This window comes from Cricetulus griseus, chromosome 4, assembly GCF_003668045.3.
Source record: "Cricetulus griseus strain 17A/GY chromosome 4, alternate assembly CriGri-PICRH-1.0, whole genome shotgun sequence".
Taxonomy (NCBI): Eukaryota; Metazoa; Chordata; class Mammalia; order Rodentia; family Cricetidae; genus Cricetulus; species Cricetulus griseus.
In genome coordinates this window covers 29,553,307-29,576,000 of record NC_048597.1, presented here as the reverse complement: position 1 = coordinate 29,576,000, position 22,694 = coordinate 29,553,307, and the positions used below count along the sequence as shown (strand labels likewise).

General features: G+C 34.5%; 1 protein-coding gene across 1 annotated transcript in view; it reads right to left on the bottom strand.

The window, feature by feature from the left end:
- The window catches only part of Epha3 (EPH receptor A3), a 270,473-nt gene that overhangs the window by 167,052 nt on the left and 80,727 nt on the right, over positions 1–22,694 (bottom strand). The gene's annotated exons all lie outside the window — the stretch shown is intronic.

Sequence of the window (22,694 nt, the reverse complement as noted above, 5' to 3'; positions counted from 1 at the left end):
GTACAATTCCTGCCCGGCTACTGGCCAATCAGCATTTATTCATCAACCATTAAGAGAAACAAATATTCACAGCACAAAGAAGAACATCCCCTATCAGCAAAGAACTTGGTATCAACATAGTGAAATATATCAGATTATAAGAAAATAGAGACATTTAAATTCCAAGAAATTTTCCATATGTGCTTCTCATTGTTATTGCTCACATAAAATTGCTTGCGATTTATGTCAGGTAAAGAATAATTAATATTCACCGCAATCAGTCCGGGATTCCTTGTTAATCTCCAGAAGTCTCTCCCTTTACTGTCACACTTACCATACCCCTAACCCCTGACCCAACACAAATGCTAACACAGACTTTTTTTTTTTTTTTTTTTGCATTGGGGCTCCTTGGGAGAGTTTTAATTAAATTAATGGCAGGACTTCAACTTTTCAGATGTATTATTAATTATATACTGTGCGGTTATATGAAATATAATAGACTGTATCATACCTGCTAATTAAATGAATTTCATAGTGGATTATATAATTAACATATAATTATATGCAGTTATATATATGTGTGTAAACCTTTTTGGACACTATGTTAAAAGATAAATGTTTATGTGGCATAGGGATGTTTTTCAGCAAAAGAGCACCCATTTGCCATTCACAAGGATGCAAGTTCAACTTGCAGCATTGCAAAAATAAATACAAATTTATATAATTTTGAAATAAAAAATTGAACATATCTTTACGTATGTATGTGGGTATATATATATTTCTACTTATTAGCCTTTATGATGTTTACTTTGTATTTCCATATATGGATCCTATAAATGTGTTTTTTCTTCTCTATGAAACATTTGAAAATAATTTTCACACCTAGTGACAGTTGCAACTTCTGAATGCCTCATTTAAGGACTAAGTCATACTTTTTGTTACATGATCACAACTTTTATTAGTTGTGTAGTAAATATTTAGAAGGCTCATAAGATATATTAAATATACCTTTCAACTAATACTCTACAGAGATGTATTTTCTACCATGCCATTGTCATTCAATAGATTCTTGAATTTAAATATATTTTAGTGTTGATGTTAATGTTACTCTTCCTATTTCTTTTCTCCTTTTTATTGATCATTATCATTAAATAATATGTAATTTTCTTATGTTAATTGAATTGGGACCAAGATGGATTCCTTCAGACTTTTGTACCCTGGCCTTGTATTCTTTAGTCATCGAATGCTTTCTGGCTTTCCCTGCTTCAGGTGTGGAACCAACCACTTCACTGAGAGCTCCTGATTGCTTTTGGTTGGGAGTTTTAGGAACACTTGGTCACCATTCAGGAATGGGTCTGAACAAGTGGTCCCCATACAGGAAACAGGTACAGGAGTTGGGCAAAATCATTATTATATGTTGACATGGATGATTACAAGTCCATGTAATAAGAGTAATACAAGTCGACACGGTACAAGTGGTGAGAAGTGCATTATGTTACAAAGGTCATCTTCATCACTGACTAGATGCTGAGTCTAAGAGAAAGAAAAGAAGCAAATGTGCCTCTAGTTCTATGACTAAACAACTACAAGCATAGAATCTTCGAAGCACAGGGTGGGGGTGATCTGTGTTGCAGGTTTGTGATAGTTTGAATAAGAATGGTTCCCTATGTTCATGTATTTGAATGCTTAGTCGTCAGGGAGTAGCACTATTTCAAAAGAATTTAGAGATGTGGCCTTGTTTGAGGAAATATGTGACTGGGGGATGGGCATTGAGGTTTCAAAAGTCCATGCCAGGCCAAATGTCTCATTCTTTCTGATGCCTGTGGGTCAGGCTGCTGAACCCCCTCAGCTGCTTCTCCAGCACTTATATCTGCCTGGGTGTCTTCTTGCTCCCCACCATAATGGTAACAGACTAAACCTTGCAACTGTAATCAAGCCCCAATTAAATGCTTTCTCTTATAAAAGTTGCCTTGATCATGGAGTCTCTTCACAAGGTTGTTATGTCCAGAATGCTTTTCACGACATTGGAAGTACTTCAAATGTGGTGACATAATAAACGAAGTGAAGCTACCCACATTCAGCTGCATTCAGTATCACGCATGTCTAGCTCCCCACTGAGATCACTGACTAGTAACTTCAATATTTTTTATATTCCTGAGTAAGAAAAGCACCATTTGAGACTAGTGAGATGGCTCACTGCATAAAGGCACCTGCAGTGAAGCCAGCAATCTTAATTCTGTTTCTGGATTTCCCACGGAAGATGGAGAGAACTGACTTCTGTAGTCTTTCTTCTGTAGTCTTTCTTCTGTAGTCTTTCTTTATTTGCAGTGTGCACACATTCACACACATTGTACACAAATATATTTTCATAAAGAAAAAATAGGAAAAACATCATTGGATTATGAAAAGGGCTTTTCCATCCACAGCATCCGTAGTTTCTCTCTAAGGTAATATGATGATAGATCTCTGAACTATGAAGATTCAGATCAGTTACCGTGTGGTAACTATTTATACTTCTCAAGAATGTCTCTCTTCCTAGTGTGTGTGTGTGTGTGTGTGTGTGTGTGTGTGTGTGTGTGTGTGTGTGTGTGTGTGTGTGTAATTTTAAGGCAAGGTTATAGAGTATATCTGTATACATAAGCCAAAAGAATGGTCAATGGTCTAAGACAAAGCAACATTTTCAGAACTTCAACATTCCATCTTTAAAAGAATTATAACTTTGGTTTGGAGGAAAATCTGTGATCTGGGTGTAAATAGTTTGTATCTTTTTATGTTATAAATCCCATTCTTCAAAGGATATCTCAAGAGCTCCCACATCTAAATGTCTTATATGTATTGTATCCATCTTAAGCAGTTGAGGGTCTGATTTTGCCCTAGAGGTAAGGTATCACTAGATGTTGGGGAAAGAATAAAGAGATAAAATACCCCATCTAATAATTTACAGTTACTAACAGTGAAAACTCTTCTCTCCTGATTGTTAATGTAATCCTATAACTCCTGTTGGGACCAGATGGATCATTTGCACCGCTCTTTTAACCAGTGTTTCACCTCTCCATTTGTCAATGCATAAATCTTTTTCTATTGCTTGGAATAACTAACTGACATCTGGCAATGAGGAATGACTAAGTTGGGGTCAGAGAAAAGTAAAGTTAGTTTGAAGTAAACCATTTAGAAGAACTAAATCCTATAAATGTTTTTCTAAGTTATTTTACTAAAATATTATATTAAATAAAAAGATATTATGTGTATGCACAAAAATGAATAAATAAAGTTATGTGCCCACATATACCTAAAATATTTTAAAATTTTTAAAACATTTTTATTTAAGTGTTTTTCATATAATATGTTTTCATTTCTTTTCCCCTCATCCAATTCTTTTCAGGCCCTACCTACTTCCTTACCAACTACACTCCTTGTTTTTTGAGTTTTCTTTTTTTTTCTCTAGATTTTTTTTCATTTCAAATTAGAAACAATCTTATTTTACATACCAATCCCAGTTTCCTCTCCCTCCCATCCTCTCATGCCCCCCACCATCCCACCCATCCCATCCCCTCTCTGCTCCCCAGGGAGGGTTAGGTCTTCCAGGGGGGAATCATCAAAGTCTGTAACATATTTTTGGACAGAGCCTAGGCCCTCCCCCATGTGTCTAGACTGAGGGAGTATCCCTCTATGGGAAATGGGCTCTCAAAGTCCATTCATATACTAGGGATAAATACTGTCCCAGTGCCAGAGGTCCCATAGACTGCCCAGGCCTCCTATTCTATCTCTCTATGTGTGTCTCTCTTTGTTTCCTCTTTTCTTTCTTTCTTTCTTTCTTTCTTTCTTTCTTTCTTTCTTTCTTTCTTTCTTTATCTCTATCACACACACACACACACACACACACACACACACACACACACATACAAATAAGTTAATGATCAATAATGAGCTTGCCATATTAAGGTAAGATGGGAAAATTTAACAATATTGAGAAAAATAAAAATGAACAAAAAGTTCAATTTTTCCCTATTGTGTAGTATATTGAAAAATATCCAAATGGGTGTGTGTGTATGTGTGTGAAAAAGGGATTGTTAAGTGGAATATGTTATTTTTTAACCAAATGTATTTTGCATCTGTATGCTACTTGGGTTATTTTTCTAAAATAAATATAAAATATTCTCTCTTCTGTTGGAATTTGGTCTAGCAAAATATATGTTTATATATGGTCCTAGCCAGTTCTGGAATTCAGCATTTCTCAAAGAATGCAATGAAACATTAATTATCATTGTTCTTGGCAAGCATCTGTGGAAATTTGGAAATGGTTTGCAGTATGAGAAATATATGGAAACACATTTACTCCTCAAATATTTCATATTTCTTTTGAAAAGAAATGTTCCTATAACTATGACATGTTTTTCCTGTACAATTTATTATTCCTGAATCAGAGATCTATATAACCTGTGACTGTAGTATAATTCATGATTTTCTTACTCTTAGGCTGTATATACCATAATTAATTTTACCCATGTATGTTCCATTAAATGTCAAACTAAACTAAATATGTCAGTTCACAAGGAGACGTTCTGTACCCTGAGATATTAGCAATAATAGAATACCTCATTATTTTATTACAGAGAACATATTCCTGTAATGCTATTTAATTTGTACTTTTTCATCCAAACATATTAAAAAATCTTCTGAAATGAACATGATATATCAATGTACTAACTTCTCTATAAGGCAAATTAACAAAAATTCCATTCTTTAAAAATAAAAAAAGCATTTGCTTAATATTGTCACATTTACTTGATTATATTGTATACTTTATCTTTACAGGCATGTGATAGTTTAATGAGAATGAACTCAGTAATCAGATTGATTATTGTTTAAATCAAAGTTGTGCATCTTACTGATTTTGCTACCTTAGAAATATTAATATCACTGAATTATGCTTCCTATCTTATTAATGAGATTCATATCACCTACTTTTATTGCTGAGATATTATTGCAGCATACCTAATGCCTAATATTCCTTCATACATCTTAACTGCCTTCCTCATATATCATTTTCAGTGTTTACGTATGATACATTAATTTGGTGGCTGTGATTGAAACATTTATCACTATCCATGAGTTGTTACACAAATCACTTTCTTTAAAGAAAGAATGACATTGTATTGGAAAACTTTTTTAAATTCGAAGAAAAATTCTCACAGATTCTGATTCAAGTGTACTTGAGTAGTTTTGTCTTTTTTTTTCCTTAATTTTTAATCTGGAAATTTCTAAATCAAAGAAAAGTCAGTTTGACAGGAAACTATCAAATGTTTGATTATAGACCTCACTTGCATGTTTCAGGTACAATATCATGGTTCTGTTTTTCTAGCTTCTTAGATTCAAGGCTGGACCCAGACCAGCAATTCTCCATCTAATGTTCCTGCTAGTAGTTCCATAAAAAATCAATGTGAATTTTGTCCTTGGTGAGCTTCAGTCAAGAGGGCCCAGAGCTTCTGAGGATGAACATGCTAATCGCATCAACAAATAATTATTGGGATGAAATTTCACTGAGCGAGAAGAGTGGTGATGTCAGTGGAGCCTTTGTGTAAATATGGTATTCAAGTGTGGAAAATTCATGCCAAGAATTTAATAGGAATCCGTTCCAAAGAAGAGTTAGCAGGTAAAAGTTGAACTAATGGACAGTGCTGGGGTAAATTCTAATGTAATTTAAATACCCAGTTTGACAAATGTAGATATGCCTCTAATTTAGTTTATACTAAGCAGTCCTCTGTACAGCAGAACAATTATTTACAAAGTAAATTGTGGAACTGTTCTAGCCTCTATATATAACCTATAGATGATTGAAAGTATATGGCAGGATGCACCTAAATTATATTTGACTACCAAACTATTAAATTCAAGAGACTTGAGCACTGACAGACATGAAGACATATAAGAATCTGTTCTAGGATAGAAAATAATCAAATTGGGAATAAAAGTAGAAAGTATCTGAGACATCTTAAAGTTCTATGTGACGGGTGTGTGTGTGTGTGTGTGTGTGTGTGTGTGTGTGTGTGTGTGTGTGTGTGGTGGGAAGGAACAAGGAACTAAATATGAAAGTGTTGTATACAGGACAACTTGTTTTAGGAAAAAATACATTTACTTTTGTAGTTTATATACAATATCTGAATTTTGTAGATTTTTTTTCTTGAATAGAGGCAGTGAAGTACAAGGGACAAAATTTTTTAATAGTAATACTTTGGTATAACACAGAAGAAGATTTGCCAAAAGCTTGACAATTTATCTAGAGCATTTGAAGCTATAGAAGAAACCTGATACCATTCTGAGAGCAGTAAGCACATGGGTGAATGTGAGGACCACAGTGCTCAGAAAGATCCCATAGTTCTAAATAAAGTAAAATGAGCTTCTCCAAATTTGGAAAAGTGGCTCTGAAAAGCTAATTAACAGGGGGGTTGCCACCATATTTTTAGTGAATGTTGGGCAATGTTTATAGTCTTAAAACCAAGATGCCTGTCCTTTTCTCAGGACTGTACTTAAGAAAGTGGAATTTCAATTTTGAATCATAAATAACTGGAAACTGTCTTTGAGGGGGTGGAGGTTAGGCATAGGTTACAATGATGCTGGTATTACTATGATGGTGATTATTCTTGTGATCACATATTTCACAGACACTAACTATGTAACCTCCATAAGTGTAGTCTTAGATATAATGAGTCTTGTCTAAATTCCCCAGTTTCTGAGTAAGTATTTGCAGTATGTTGGGCATGGAATTATTATTTATTTATTATTTAGCAGTTTAAATCCATGGCTTGTAGATGTCAGTCCAGACTCCGTCAGTGAACTATATCAGTATCCTTCATCATATTTTCAAAGAATATTGAACCATAGAGGCAAATAGGTAATTATTATCAGATACATATATAGCAGAAATCCATCGCCATACAAAAAAAGTAAGTGAAGCCTATATCAAATGATGTCATGTAACAATCATTTTAAAGTTAATTAAGTTGATTAAAATAAACATGAGCTTGGCCCAACACAGAATATCATAGTCAAATACTCAATGGAATTAAAGACTGTTTTAATCATTATGACCAAATATTGAGATAACAACTTGAGGGAAGTGAAGAACTATTTTAGCTGAAGTTTATCATTGTATGGTGGATGTGATGAAATAAAGTAAATCGCATCAGTGGTCAGGAAGCATAGAAAGGTTATCTATGATCATATTCTTTATCCTTTTATTCTCTGAATCCAAAGCCCCAGCCTGTGCAATGGTACCGCTCAAGCTTAGTACAAGTCTTAATGCATGGTTAAACCTCTCTGAAAATGCCCTAAACACCCATGAACATCATCTACTGGAATCATAAGCATCTATCATTCTGGTACAGTGAGTGATCGATATTCCCAATTCTAAATCTACCTCTTAAAATTTACAGCAATGTTATAAAAATCCAAGTTAAAAAATCTCTCTGAGACAAATACATACCGGGGATCCCCTGTGAAAATTTAAAAACCAAATTATGTAATTATAGGATATAATGGCACAGATTAATTATTTCCACTCTCTTGCAAGGAATAGTGGTATTGACAGCAAGTGTGGAACCAACACAGGGAAAACACTAAATCCTAGAATTCAAGGCACAAGCTGACTTGCTCTGCATTCTGAAGGGCTTCCCAGCCTCCCTCCTACAACCTTGAACTTTGAGATTTGTGTTCTCTCTCTCTCTCTCTCTCTCTCTCTCTCTCTCTCTCTCTCTCTCTCTCTCCCTTCCCTCCCTCCCTCCCTCCCTCCTCCCTCCCTCCCTCCCTCCCTCTCTCTCTCTCTCTCTCTCTCTCTCTCTCTCTCTCTCTCTCTTTCTGGCCTGGCTCTATTGACTGCTTTTCTCAACATATTGAAGCTATTCCTTACTCCCAACATCGTCAACATCCTGGACATTCCATTGCCCTGTGATTTTGTGCGTCTTCTTAGAGGCTGCAGTTACAAACTGATATGCCTGTGTAGCCCAATGCTTGATCCCTTAGCTTTTCTTTGGGAAAAGGTGAGAAACTTTTCTGACTCTACCACTGCAACTTATGGGAGGGTGTGTAGCCCATTCCAGAGCAGCCCTCAACATGTTTTTTATATTACCTAATGCAAAATGTTTGGTTTCATCTTACTGGCATTAATTATACATATTTCATTAACTTTTTACTGCTACTTCAGTTTAAGATATCTATTGTGAGGCCCAAATTCAGTTCAACACCGAAATAAATCATTAAAGATTGCAGATTTGAATTTGAATTGCAATTCTTTAGGATTTTAAAGGATTGAAGGGAAACGAATGACTGTGACTTGGAAGTTTAGGATCCGTGTTTTCAACTGGATAAAACAAACGTGTGGACTTGGTACAAGCTATAATAGAGACTAGGAAAGAAACACAAATACTAAATCACAGAGATATGGAAAGGAAGAGTTATAGAATGAGTCTAGAAATCTAAATAACAGTTGTCTAAAGAGAACAGAAAAATAATTTGAAAAAGAGGATCATGAATTTTGTCATATATAGGTTCCACAATCTGAACTATGCAATGTTATTTCCATGCAATACCACAAAGATAAATTCACAGAATTTGTACATTGAAACAATGCAAGGATTTACACATCAATCAGCAAACAATTACAGCACACTATATACTTGGAAAGATGTAAAGAGAATTAGACACATGGTGTGTCATCAAAAACAAAAATAAACACCTTTAATCTCAAGAATAGAGAAAAAGCAGAATGATCAGGAATTCCAAGTGGTCCTGGATTATGATGCAAAGCACTTTCCAAATTAAAAACAGCAAACAAGAAAACAGATGGGTACCATAGTCAATATTTAAGAAAATGAAAAACTGAAAATTCCTTTATGCACCTTATGCCCAAGCAATTAATACCAATATTGCCAATCACCTGCAAAGCCTAAGTTTTTAAGTCTATATACAACAATGAAGTCCATGGTCTAAATGTCATAAAATTCCAAGCTCAATTGTTATGGTTTAAAAATACTGTATCTTTTCCAAAATTCATATTGGTATTTAATTGCCAATGTGACAGATTGGTAAGTGGTAAGCCTTTCAAAGGCATAAGGGTCATGGAAAATCCATCTTCATAAAGAGATTAAATGTTTCTATTACAGTTGGTTTCTTATTGTCTAGTGACTGATTTAATTTTTGTTGCTTTGTTGTGTTCTCATATGCCTTTCTACACCATAAGGGCCTCAGTGTCTGTACCCACTGAATGGTAAACCTTTCAGTTTCCAGAACTATGAACCCAAATTTTCTCGTCTCATTCATTTTTCTGTAAAAGAAAACAAAGGTGACTTAACTTTTATATTTGGTGTTGCACTTTGCTTTGGTTTTCCACAGCTACTTTTAATTCAGAGATGCTCCTCACTGAACTATTAGACTCAAATTGTGTGTGTGTGTGTGTGTGTGTGTGTGTGTGTGTGTGTGTGTGTGTTTTGTGTGCACAAGAGAGAGGTTTTACTCATCAAGTTTTGTTTGCTTGTCTCCCACTAGCTCATTTTAAAAATATTTCTTAAAAAAGCTTCTATGCATTTTTATATTATGTGTATTAAAGATGAAAAACACAAGAAGGCAAGAATGAAGACACCCACTCACTAGCAGCACTGCTTGATATGACCTTCTAAGTCCTCCTACTTGTTCTTACGAGTTAACTTTGTCCTCCCTTTGGACTTCTATCCACCTTGCATAGATGGTTTTTCTGCAATCTCAGCAGATGTTGTTTCTGCTGAGATTACTTCCCTTACTTGTTTTCTGCTTGTTCTTAAACTAAGAATGGAGCTCTATGTTCTTATGAATCTTTGACTAATTCTGATTATCTGTAAAACTATTGTCAGAGTTGGTGTTCAGTGGATTTTTACTGAATGATTTCTGTTGAGAAACTTTATCAACAGACACTAATAGGCCAAAATAATATGTACTAAAGCATGTTATTGTTTATGTACCATGTATCATCTTTCTCCTCTCTCTCTCTCTCTCCCTATCTATCTATCTCTTTGTCTCTCTCTCTCTCTCTCTCTCTCTCTCTCTCTCTCTCTCTCTCTCTCTCTCTCTCTCTCTCTCTCTCTCACACACACACACACACACACACACACTCACAAACCTGTCTCCTATGTCAAGTATCAGCAAAAATAAAATGATCTACTGGGATTAAAATCCAGATTGGCATCATTAAGGAAGAAAATAATACTCAAATAAAGATAAAATATTTATTCTGATTACTTCAAAAGAAACATTAGATTTCAATGATTAGGGTATTCTGAATGAATTTCTAAATAATCCTGGGACCTTCCATACCAGAATTCATATTTCACTTCCCTAACTGCTCTGCAAACTTCTGTCAAGAAAAGTGATTGAAAGCATGCCCAGTTTAGAAATACAGCTCAGAGCAGCAACTGTCACCCTACAGATATACACATAAAATAATTGAACTGCCATTGCCCATACAGATGAGAAACCTCATTGTGTTCCTTCTATGCTCTTTGACCTAGCCTAGTCAGGGAATCAAAGAACTAAATCAACAGGGGACCAAATGCGTATTATATTCTCTGAACAGATATGTCCTGTGTCACATTAAAGTGATGTCAGAGCCATCAAAATATCATGCTGACTCTCAAATATATATATATATATATATATATATATAGTTTTTATATAGTTTGTATATATATATATATAGTTTCATTTGAAATTAAAATTTCCCTTTTTCTAAAATTCAAAGCATATTAAATAAACAATTTCTTATATAATTTAATGGTGTAAAAAGAGCGTTGTACTTGTCTGACAGATTTCCTTTATGATTTTGCAGTTCCATTAACACTACATTTGTAACTATTATGAATAAATATAACATCGATTTCTATTTTCATTGCTGCAATGGAGGGTTGATGTTTCCCAGCCATGTAAAGATATTTAGGGTTTTGTGGCTTAAATGCCTAAGCGAGCAGAATTAGAACCTTATATCATGTTTGTCCCATATCATCAAAGCAATCAATAGAAAGTCTCCCTCTCTTTCATAAAATCAAGGTAGAAATAACCCCCATGAGAGTGCAGACTATTTTTCAGGTTTATATTAGCGGCCAATCTCAGTTTACACAAAACCATTCCAAATTGTGAAGCACTGTTTCTATTCCTTTTGCCTTGGTTTTGAAATAATCTACAGATAAGTCTGTCTAGTATTCAATGTTTGTTATCAATAATGTGTGAATTTATCTCAGAAGCAAGACATAAAAGAGTTGTATCCTGGTATGTCTAAGCTTGTCCAAGAAGTTCAAGCGCATACACCATGAGACAAGTATTACCAGTGCTCTTTGTGAAAAGGTCTGGATGTGAGTAACAACTGTCCTTCATGTGGATATTTTGGATTGGTTATTCATAATTTTGTAATACTTCTTTAAGGATGCCAACAATACTCACCCTTTCTGCAGTTCCTGTCTATAATTCATTAAGGGCCAAGAGAGATGGAGTATAAGGAACAGAGGTGTTTTTCAAGAGGATTACCTGCAACTGAACTGTTCTGGAAGAGTCTGCTGATCTATGTAGTCATAAGACAAAGTCAAAAGAATGCTTAGCACAAAAGCCATCAATGAGAAAAATTTAAGTCATGACCTCTAATAATATTACTAATTGTTCAGTATTCAGATATAGAAGTCTTCATATTATACACTATTATTGACTGGAGTGTACTGACATCATGGTGATAAAGTAATATTTTAGTATAAGAAATGAAGACGGCCAGGCGTTGGTGGCACATGCCTTTAATCCAGCACGCGGGAGGCAGAGACAAAGGCAGGCGGATCTCTGTGAGTTCGAGGCCAGCCTGGTCTCCAGAGAGATGCCAGAATAGGCTCCAAAGCTACATAGAGAAACCCTGTCTCAAAACTGCCCCCAAGAAAAAATAAAGAAAGAACCATTATAACACAATGTTATCATAGTAAATGGATATCCTTGTTAAAAAATTAAAACCAAATTTGTTTCCAATAAGTATTGGTTCATATAAAACTGTTTAAAAAGTCTTTTCTTCCTCTTAAAAACATGGGATTTATAAAACTGTGTGGTCCATGTAATAGTTTTATCTCACACTGTATTATCACAACATAGTTGAAGACATGATGTTATATGCCAGTCTATATGATTAAAATGTAGATATATAACCAAAAATATAAAATATAATGTCACTATTAATTTTCCTTCAGATTTCCTTAAAATGTACATTCCTGAAAATATAGCTGTATTGACATATTCCTGTTAGATATTAGAATATTTATTAAGACACAACTTTCCCATTATTTTTTCTGAATTAATGCTCATGGGTCAACAATGAAACATAAAATTACTACTGAAAAATGCCAAGTATTATGAGATATCAGAATATTCATGTTTCCAAATGAAAAACTGTATCATTCCTCAGACACAGCTTCAGCACCACACTACTGAATTACTGAGAAAAGTGAAAGGTGAGAGGGCCTCTATTTTTATTTCCCTTGAATAGAAGATATTTTATACTTATTAAATGAAATGGGTAAAAATGTGCAAAATCATGAGTAGATTAAATAAAACAGGAGTGAAAATAGATGTTGTCCTAATCTAATGATTTGAAAATTCCTTTATTCAAATTCATTACACACAGAAAATAGGAATTGTAATAGAAAATCTAAACATCTAGTAGCGCGCTATTTGACATTCTTTGAAATCGCAACCTCATACATTCTTAGAAGCTTTGCTATCACTCTGGTATTGCTATTGTATTTAACAGGAATCCTTTATAGATTTTAGCCTGTAGCGGGAATCTTAGTCTCAGTAGAATCAGAATTCTTGGCTTGCAATTGCTTTAACCATCATCAGCTCAGGTTGCAGCATTTGTAGCAATTAGACAAAGACACTCCTTTCAAGGCTGTGAGTGAGATTACCAGCTCTGCCAACTGTGCATTTTCTTTCACAACTTCATTGATTGCAAAGCACCTTCAGAGAATGAACCCAGGTTTAAAGTCAGCCCTCCATTGCACTAAAGGATAACTTCATCTTCTTTTTTTGCAACAGAGAAGTGTTACTTTATTTACTGACCCAACAATAAGTGGCCAAGGCTTCAGGCTCATAATTGTCCTTGCTGATCTCTTTAGTTTATCTCTCGTGAGGAAATAAATTGAAATATTCAAGAATTGTAGGAAATGTTTAGATAGATAGTTGAAATATATATCCTATTGCTCATGTGTTTGAAATCCAACCCTTGTAATGAAAGACACTTTATATTTTTTTTTTACTTATTGTATTCTAGTATAGAGATGGCACACCTATTTAAAATGAAAAATGTGCATGGTATTTTGTTTAAAACATATAGAGGGAATCTAAAAATGAGATGACAGATTTCTTGGTTCTTAAAATAGATAACTGTATTTGTCCCAGAGACTTGTAATGGTGATTAGACTTACATGGCTTATATATGCATATCTGTGTGTATCTGCCTCATGTGAGTGTGGTACAATAATGTCTATCACATACAAAAACACAAGTGATATGTGTTACTAATGGTGGTACATAACTTAGCAGTAGCAGATTTTTAATAAAATCTAAACAATAGCAATTCTTATGGTTGGAATATATAACACCACTGGTTTATTTCAGGATTGCTAAAATACATGAAAAATCAGCAGTACACAGCAAAATTTAGTTGAATGCGTGAATCAGGGGGAAGTGCCCATTGATTTTCAATTATCTGACATTTAGCTACAGGATGTTAACAGTGACTGGCTGATTTGGTGATTAGTGTATGATATAAAAATTCCCACTAGAGACATTGAGTCAATTGGGTGTTCAGTGAAATAGCTAATCACCTTTTCCTTATTATCCCTGAGGGAAAGTGGGAAGAAAGCAAACAGAGGAAACATGAATACTTATAGTGTCTGATGAATTTTTAAATTTATTTTTGATTTTGATGTTTATATTGGATTAGACTGCTTTTAAGCAACAGACTGACTACACTATATTAGAAACTAAAAGATTTATAAAATGTACTTCAAAGACTAGATAATTTAAAGGAAAATTACATTTTTGTTGAAAATGAATTTAAAATGTTTCTTATATGTATCTTTAATTTTCAAGAAGCCTATATATAGTTATTTCTAAATTTCAGGGTTTTTGTCAGAATTTACTCTATAATACTCATGCAGTTTTATTAAATCAGCTTGTCAATCTTTATACTAGACATGCCCATACAGATAATAAATTATAATATTAACTGGATGGAATTACTTTTTAAAACTTATTTCTTTAGATTATCCTAAAGTTTAAAAAGAAATACCTAGCAGGACACAACATTTGCATGAGAGTGTGGGTTGTGGAGAGGCTAGAGGAAGAGTAAGGGTAAACAGGATCAAACACAGCACATAAAATTTTCAAAGAATTAATAAAATATTCTATAAACAAATCCTCATAAATATATTTATACATTTAGATATATAAATAATATAATATATACATTTATACATTATACAGATAATATATACATTTTATGCATATAAAAGATTCCATACCAGTTCATTGCAAATTGGATAGCTTATATATTCATCCACCATGAGACAAAGCACATTATTTTATGTTTCTTATTCAGTAGTAATGAAACTGCCTAAGAACTTTGAGTATATTTGATTCTAGATATACATCAATAGCTGAGTACTATTTAGCATATACTTACATTTCAAAAATAACAATTGTTATATTATGTTTATTTACAAATATTAATTGCTTTAACCACACATTCTGCAAATGAAACTGTCAGTGAGCCAAGTGTTATAGTTACTGAAAGGTTTTCAAGATTTGCTTGGAAAATCTTTTTCCATGTAATGAAAAAACAAAAGAAAACAACAACAACAAAATAAAAACCTCCCCAAATTACTCTGTAAGGCCGCGTCACTATTTCTGTACAGTGACTGCCCAGGAAAGTCATACAAATGTGTTATTTCAGCCATCTGACCTGCTTTCATCCCCCAACAAGAAGCTGGCGAGAGTAGCCCCTGCTCTGGCCCCACTGGGCTTAGATGACAAACCCTTGACCCTTTGGCCTGAATGTGCTCAGTTGTCAGTTTTGCCTACTGCAGCTGTTGGATATCCCAGAGGATCAGATGGCCAGAATAGGTCTGCATAGAACTATTAGCATCTCAATACAGCCTCTCAGTTCCCTTTATTACTAGGTCACTCAAATTAATTAATTTTTAATTTTGTGCTACCTCAACTATAATAAATCAAGTCAGCCAGAAGACAGGAAAGCACCTGAAATCTGAGACTGTCTATGGTCTAAGTCACAATGGCTCCACCTTTGCAATCTGTCACTTGGAAGATCAGAAAAAAAGGCAAATTGTGCTGTGCAGAGATTATTGAAAAATACTTGTTTGATGAATGATGCTCCTTACAGAAGACCCCCGAGATAAGGAGTGCTGATAAATGTCTTGGGTATGTGTAGGTCTATAAACAACAAATAGATTCAGAGAGCTTGGAAAAAATTCTTCTTCGAGTTTCTGCATACTTCATATGAGACGAGGGTGTTATTGTCATGTAGTTACAGATTATACAAATAATGACTTCAGTTTAAAATTGTCAGCACCAGCAGTAACTTCATCATCCCCCTACACTGTAAATTACTCACATTACTATTACTGTTACTATTGTCATCATAATTTTGCTTGTTTGGCTACACTTTCTTTGATACAGCATTGTCTGCTAAGCATAATGTTTTGGAATAATCATCTGAATTTAAACAACTGGTGTTCTGAAATATGGAACACAATAGAATCATTTGTAAAACACCATTCTGAGTTCCTTTACCTTTGATGTACTTGCTTGGGATAGTATCAAGAATGACACTGGAGTCAGTAGAAGGTTACTGATCATGACAATACTTTCTGAGTGGGTACTGATGATTTTGATTATCCATATTTTAATGTGTACAATTATGGCAGATGGAATTCTTTTTTCCCTGTGATGTCTGAAAAGTTCAAAGACTAAATACTTTTAATCATTCTTGGATACAGTATAACTTCTTACATCATATTTTTGAGGAGAGAAATGTGGTCACACTTAAGATATATGTATAGCATGCTGAGTATGACTTCCTAAAAAAATTTAAAGTAAACCTAGCTGTGAGACTGAATACAATTGCTTTCTGTTTCTGAGACAAATAAAGGGTAGATTCATGGCTGCCAAATAACTATCAAGAAAGTTTCCCAGTTAAATATAATCAACTTCTCTGGTGTAATTTATTACATAAATCTTCACAAGTAGTTCTTTAACTATTTACAGTTATTATAGAAGTACTTTCATTCAAAGATTTAAAGTGAAAGTAAGACATTTGTTGGAGTTATCAATGCCATGAAGAAAGGTACATTGATACCATGTTACCCATAATGCCATGAAATTTGCCAGAGGATACTACTTCTAAAAGTGTAGATTAGTTGTAAGGATACTGCCTTGGGTGACACCCATCTGTATATTAACATGCACTAACATGAAATGCTTCTCTTATTTGAGAATTTTTTTTTTCTTTTTGGTTTATCGAGACAGGGTTTCTCTGTGGCTTTGGAGGCTGTCCTGGAACTAGCTCTTGTAGACCAGGCTGGTCTTGAACTCACAGAGATCTGCCTGCCTCTGCCTCCCGAGTGCTGGGATTAAAGGCATGGGAGAATTATTTAATCTAGAGATAAATTTCTCAGGCTATAGGTTTTGTTAAAAACAATTTACCTTCTTGATTCTGTGGTGTACTCAACCATGACATTGACTGAGGCTAGAAGACATAAGACCTCGGAGACAGCTTACTTTTGAACTCCAAAATGACAAATGCATGGCAGGAAATTTAATTTACTAGGACACAGAAAAAAATGTCTTAGCTTCTCAGTCTTTTATTGTTCTTATGGAGACCCTCTTGGTTCTTGGCAGAACATGTTGAACCAACTGACAAACTGAACAGAAACTGGATTCATGCTTCCATCTGGCAACTCCATGGAAGTCAATTTCATCCTTTAACATATGTGTTCTTCTGGTTGGAGAAGGTATCCACTGCACCAATGTATAAGAAATATCAAATATTTAAATAATGTACCATTGTCATTGCTATTCATTCAGTTATATTAGCAAGAAAAAATCTTTCTTTTACTTATTTTTGCCTTTATAATAAAAATTCATACAATGTATTGTGAACATTGTCACCCTTCCCATAAAACTGCTCAAAGATAAAGGACTTTTTCTCCTACCTATCCAATTTTGTTTCCTCTTTGTTTTTAACCCATGAAGTAAAATTTGTACTGTCCATATATTCTGAGATATGGGTAATTATATAGCAATTGGGATTTTCTTCTCATGGAGCTTTAATATAAATATTAAATCTTTTTACAATATCATACTGAAAAGTCAAATATTAGTAATGATTTAGACCAATATTTCAAAGTCACTGATGCCTGAAAACAACTGTCTTATGAAACAATGGTAACATTAAATTTAATGTAAACTCTAATATAAAGAGTTTCTCTTTTCTATCAATATTAAGATTTTATATAATTATGGTGTTAAAGAAATTCCTTTTCTGCTTTTTCACGGTTATAGAACATCATTATTATTACACAAGTTATATTTTATTGATCTTTATTTTCACTTGAAAAGGTTATTACTTTCTTTTGTCCTAAAATGCATTACTTATTGAATTCATAGGTCATATTGATTGCATTTGGTATATTTGGGCAGTAGAACTCAGTACTCTAACTATGGAAAATTTTCAATTTAGATTCCTGCTGTCAATCTGACGCCTTCCTCCTATGTTCTGCCTGCCAACATTCTGCACCTTAATTGAGGCCTCAAAACAACATGTATTTCTTTTTGCCTTCATAAAACATAAGACAAGTCTTGATCAGCTAATTATGGTAATTATTTTTGATTGAAATCATGGCTGAAGTTCCTCTGGGTGGCCTCACATTAAACATTGGAAATCGTCACTATAAAAACATGGAGGGCTTTATTAAACTTTCAAGGATTAACAGGACATTGACAACTTGGCATAAATGATATTTTTAAATGTTTGTGTATTGACTTTAAATCATTTATCATCTTGCCTCAGTCTGGCCATGTGGCTCTTGAACTCCACTGTTCTTGGATGGAACAGAAACTGCTGCATGGAGAGATACTGCTGAGGAGCTGTCCACCACAGAGTTACTCCAGAGCTGCAAACAGTCTTATAGTCCAACGTCAATGTGACAGTCAGTTCAGGAATTCTGCTTTATTTCCTCTTACCTGGAGGCATCTATTGGTTATAGGAATACAGAAATAAGTCACCTGCGGTCCTACATTCACGCTTTGAAGAAATGATCTAGTCACTGAAGATTTTAGATGAGATGAGGATCAAACTTATTATTTTAATCCTCAGAAATCCTAAGCAAGCCTAGTGTCACTTTTGTATGAAGGAAAATGTAATTCAGAGTATATGGAAGAGTTTACTTTTTGCCTTTCTAGCAAATAAATGCTATTTTCATTTATTTATCTTCCAATCATATTTCCCTTAGAGGGAAGAGGACTACATCCTAGTCTAAGTTAGAAATTGTTAAGTCTTCCTGGTGCTAACAGTAACTGAGAATCTATGGAGTTTTTTACTCTCCTCTTTGCAGTCTGTAAACCAGCAGCTATTCAGTCCTGGAGGAAAACCAATCATGGTGTGGAGTTCTTAGGGTATGGCTCAGCAGGGAGACAGAAGCAAAGAGACCTGTCAACAACAGTAACAATGGAAGGATTTTAGAATGCTTTGATCTTATGAATAGATTTAGTACTAAAAGCAAGGCCTGCTGTCCCCGCATTAACAACAGGGCAAAAAGAGCAGACAACCTCATTTATAGACTCTAGTTCAATGCCAAAGGCAGAAAAGTAGGAGGACAATGCAACCTTGAGGAGGGTGCAGTTAATTTGACAGCACAATCTTTGATTTTATTTCTCCAAAATACTGCCAGCAAGGAAGGCCTTCTGTTTTCCCCATTTTGAATTTTTGTTTTATATAGTTCATCTCACATATAGACCCAAAGAATAATATATGATGAATACTCCTGGGCAGAGTTTATTCTATTCCAAAATTCCAATATTTTTGTAATCTTATGTGTGACTACATTGATGTATGATAAATATTTGTCTTTTCCTTTCCTTTTTTTGCTGTTTTGGGGATAGGAGCATTCTCTGGAGACAGGTGTTCTACCACTGAGCTTCATCCTCAGCCAATGATCAACATTTATACCTGGAAAGTCCATGATCTTCATTAGTAAACAAATTATAAATACTTTATTACTCCTATCTCAATCATGTTTGGATATAAACTATATTCCATTCTTTTACACCTTTAAAGGCAGCACAGTAGATTCAGGCACTGGAAAAGGCAGATGATGGGCATTCTAATTTTGATAGCAAATGACTTCAATGGGCAGCAAAGTTTACTTTCAGTTAAATTTGTTCTAGACTGGAGTATGGATTAAAGAAGGAGGGATGGAGGGAGAGATCTTTTGTAATTATTCTTTAATTAAAACAACTCAAAACTTGTGCCTTTATTTTCCTTTTCTCAAGCTGGAGAGAGCAGATTAAATAACATGATGATATTCACTATCTTCCATTATTTCATCTGGATCACATCTGGAATTGAGTTCTGTGCACAGTTACAGTTATCAAAAATATCTTTCCCCACCACTACTGACAATTTGCCACTTTCCAATAAGTTGAAAATATCACAGTTAGTTGGTATTTGTCAAAATACCTGACATGAACAATGTAAAGGTAGGGAACATTTGTTTAAGCTCAGGATTCCAAAGGTTTCTCTTAGTGTTTGTCTGGTTTGAGTGTTGTGGATCTGAGGGAAGCTGAACTGCTATTGGGGAAAATGCACTGAAGCCATGCAGCTCACCTCATATGGACAGGAAGAAAAGAGAAAGGGGCAGGAAGGGAAAGGCCACACCCTTCAAAAGCACAGACACACTGATGTAGTTCCTGCAACCAGTGCCCTCCTCATTCTTCTACCTCACACTCTGAACCCCATCAGTAGACTCACCCCCTGGCAATGTCAGAGTTCCCATAATCAAACCAAAGCTCACTGGTTACTAAGTCTACCACCCGGGGAGCAGACTCAGCACCATAACCATTTGATAGTAACACTTCATATTTGACAGGTGGCAATTACCAAAAGACCTCATTATTTTCTTTTAATATGAAACTTAAACAAAATATACTATTTGTTTCATTACAGTTATTTGAAGCACATGATATCTTGCTTTCATTTTTAACATGAATTTATTTTGTTCCCCATTTATAAGCTTGGCTATCCCATTAAACAATCATGTGATGCCTCCATGCCTGGCCACCTAGCAGGTGCCAGGCCTTTTATTCTCCCAGGGTCAAAGCTTTCCTGTCTTTAAATCTCTCTAAAAATAGGTCTTCTTTACCCAACTTCTAAATACTTTATTTTTATATCTTAAACACATAATGCTTAATGAAATATGTCTTATGAACTTATTCTCTAAAATCATATTAAGATGTGTTGTTGCTGAGGTTTGGGTCTTGAAAACTGAAATAGAGCACTTTGGAATGAACTAATGGGTCATTCTATGTGTGAAATACTTGTTGAAGATGTGCTGTATTTGTTTATGCTGTGGAACAATTGCTTAATGATGGAAAGATGTGTTGTATGCTTTCATATTGAATTTATTTACTCTATGAAGCTGTGTTACTTCACCTGCCTAAAATATCCAATTGGTTTAATAAAAAGCTAAACATCCAATAGCTAGGCAGGAGATAGGGTAGTTGGGTCTAGCAGGCACAGAGAATTCATAGAAGGAGAAATCTGAGAAGAGATCAAGGAGAAGGAGGAGAGGATGCCAGGCCAGCCACTCAGCCATGCAGCCAGACATAGAATAAGAAGGAAAAAAAAATCCATTCAGAAATAGAGAAAGGTAAAAGCTAAGAGGAAAAAAAGTAGATGGGATAGTTTAAGAAAAGTTTACTAGAAAAGTCAAGCTAACTCGGGGCAGTCATAAGAAAGAATAAGTTTCATGTGTGATAATTTGGGAGTTGGATGTTGACCCCCAAAAGGGCCAAAGAGTAAAAACAAAAAGAAAACAAACAAACAAAAACCAACTACAATTCTAACCCTTTGTGTTCTTTTTCACTGAGACATGAAAAGTCTCCTTTCTCCTAGAAAGAGTTTCAGTTGGCAGTAGTTCTGCCCTCTAGTAGAGGAATGTAATTAAATTATAATCTTGAAAAGAAGAGGAAGAAGAAGAACAGAAGAGTGTACACAGTGAAGACTCTGAACATGTCAGCTTTCAATGAGTCCCAACCTGCAACACTTTTGCATGACCATTCCTTGTCAAAACTAAACTAAAATACAGTTTTATTTTTATCTTTAGATCCCCATTGCTGCCTTGCAAATTTTTGAAAACACTGATTATTTTATTCTTATTCTCTTGAACCTTGAAAATAATATGTAAATGATACTTTTATTGTCTTATAGGACAACCTGTACATATAATCAAGGAAATACAACATCTAAACCTCACACAAAACTGTAGTTACTTGATTAGGGTTGAGGCCTGCTGGACTTTCCACCATTGATGTTAGCATGTCTACAAATAACCAATAAAGACCGAAGGGGTTGTGATTATGTGTGTAAGAACATACAGGCACGTAGACACTGTGAAAAAAAAAAAGTGGGGAAGATATATAAGCTTGTTAACCTGGGTTTAAATACAATAAATTTTCTGCATAGATCAGCTTTACCACATATAAAAGTTGAGTATGTAAAAATTAGTTTCTTTAAAATTATCCACTTATCTCTTAGGAAAGACTAAATCTCTAGACTATATAGATCCCTGTTTCAGATATGTCTTTTTTCTCTGTGTGTATGTTTGTGTGTGTGTGTGTGTGTGTGTGTGTGTGTGTGTGTGTGTGTGTGTGAACAGTTTAAATGCCTGTGTTCTTAGTTATCTATAACACTAATATGACTCCATTCATGCCATATCATTATATATCTGTTCAATTTTTTTACTTACTTTTTTTCTCTGAGAGTTTCATATATGTATATGATGAATTTAATCTTTTTTTGCCCCTATTAACTTATTTGCCTTTCTCCTCCACTCAAAACCTTCATCTTCCAAATTTGTTACTTCCTTACTTTATGTTTTATTTTCTTGTGTGTGACTTGCTGAGTTTTATTAAAGACACTAGCATGATCTTGGGCAACATTACTGGTGCCTCTAGCACTGAATAAAATGAAGGTCCCTGTCACAGACACCATCTTCTGACAATAGACGTTTATGGAGGAGTGAGCACACACAAAGGCCCCCGTTTGATGGAATGACAGGCTCAAGTTTGTTCACACTATAGACAAGTAACCAATGAATTTATAAGGGTTAGTGCATGTCCTGAAGAAATATTTTTGTTATACATGTCCCCATTCTTTGGCTCTTACAATCTCTCCATATCCTCCATGATTTGATCTTCCAGTAGATTTTCAGTATTTTGAGAATCTGAGATGTTCCTCACAAGCATTGTATCATGCACAATATGACAATTAATTCCCAGACTCATCATCACATAAAGTTTTTTACCTTGTCAATGTTTTGCCCCATGATTTTGCACATAAATTTTTCATTAAAAAATATAACATTGTT